Below are 2078 nucleotides of genomic sequence, written 5' to 3'. Positions count from 1 at the left end.
CATTCATATTTTCCCCGGATAGTTGGGTCCTGGAATTATCAACGTCAGGAAAATGTTCTTTCTTTGCATAATCTGTCCGGGGGGGGGGGAGATTGAGTGGAAAGACAAATACGGGCCAACAACTGTATTGGGCTGCCATCATACCAAACACACTGAACCCATCCGTGCTGATGCGGACTCGAGGATGCCTCGGATCTGCCGCTTTGTCAGCATGTAATTCATCAAACTTTTTCCACGCAACACCATCCGATGTGTGTACCATCATCAGATTCCCATCTGCATCTAGTTCGGTTCTTTTGCCTGTTTTGTGCCATGTCTTGTGTCTGGCTGTCTCTTTGACCATGAAAAGACGTTGAAGTCTTGGTACGATTGGCATATACCGAAGAACACTAACGGGGATTTTGGTCTGTGTCTTCTCACCCATACCGTTGTCTACCACAATATACCTGGAAGACTTGCAAATGGGACAATAGTTCAAGTCCGCATAGTCAAGCCTAAATAAGGCACATCCTTTCTCACAGGCATGTATCTTCTCATAGGGCATCTTCAGTGCACGGAGGATTTTGTCCGACTGGTACAGGTTTGCAGGCATTACATGGCCTTTGGGTAGAAAGCGTCCAAATACTGTCATAATTGCGTCATAGCATTCTCTGCCCAAGTTGAACTGAGCCTTCAGAGCCATTACTTGTGAGATGGCATCCAACTGACAAAGCTTAGTGTGCTCGTGGAGCGGACGTTTTGAAGACTCCAACATTTCATTGAAGGCCTTTGCAGATTCCTCCATCTCCTCGTCCGAATCCCGAGCATCATCATAGTCTTGCACCATGTTTTCCATCCTTGTACCATGCTCGTCGGTGCGACGACGATCCACCTCAGCTCGGTCACGTTGGGCAGACTCACCATGAAATGTCCACACCGTATAATCGGGCGTAAAACCACTCTTCTGCAGGTGTTTGCCCATTTCAGCCTTTGTCTTCTTTTCCCAATTGCCGCATCGGAAACAGGGGCACCAGGTTTTCTTTTGGCCATTTGCAAATGCGGCTTGCACAAACCCCTTGGTTTTGGTGAACCATTCAGCGCTCCATTTGTTCTGACCAGTGTGACCGGTATACATCCACGCACGGTCACTCATCTTAACTTTCAGAGCTACTGGACACACAACAATTATATATGTAATTCACCATGTATATATTCATCAGTTGATCTACTTTGTCAATTTTATTACGTCCATGCAACCTACACTCTAATAGGTAATGATAGGTCCTAATCCCACCCGTGTATGTGTAGATTGGGTTCATTTTCCCATGCTATGCTCCGGATCCGACACAAAATTTCGGCAGCACCTCCCCGCTGTTCTCCTGATACACGTCTCTGCAATAAACAGAGAGGATGTGTACCCGGAGAACAACAGGGGAGGCACTGACGAAATTTATGCGTCGGATCCGGAGCAAAGCATATGGGAAAACGAACCCAATCTACACATACTCGGGCTGTCCATGGATAGTGTTGGACAATTCGAAAGAATCAAGGCTATAAATATGCAAATGCATGCATATTTATAACTATGACGCTTTCGAACGGGAGACACATATTGGTTACGCATACTGATGATTCAAGACACATATATAGCTAGCTATCAAGTTTCATCGGAATAGATCAAATAAATAATGGGGGAGGAGGACTTGTCATTTGTGCTCACCCACGAACGAAGGGGCAGAGCTCGTCAAACGCACGGCGAGGTTGTCGAACACCAAACCTCGCAGTGATGAAACAACTGCACATTTAAAACTACACGATCAACACAATTATATATGATGTTTTTCATAACAAAATCGAAAAATATATGACCTAACTAATAATTCACAAATATATGACCCCGTCGGCCTCTGGAAGGCGAAAGAACACCTTTTCGGGAGCTGTCGGGGGTCGGTGTGTCGTGTCGGTGTCGGGGTGCCGTGTCGGGGCCGGGGTGCTGTTTCGGGGTCGGGGGGTCAGGGTGTAGTGTCGATGTCGGGGTAGTGTCGTGTCAGTGTCGGGGTGCTGTTTCGGGGTCGGCGTGTGGTGTCGGGGTCAGGGTG

Source organism: Triticum dicoccoides, chromosome 5A, assembly GCF_002162155.2.
Source record: "Triticum dicoccoides isolate Atlit2015 ecotype Zavitan chromosome 5A, WEW_v2.0, whole genome shotgun sequence".
NCBI lineage: Eukaryota > Viridiplantae > Streptophyta > Magnoliopsida > Poales > Poaceae > Triticum > Triticum dicoccoides.
Note: the sequence above shows the minus strand (reverse complement) of the source record.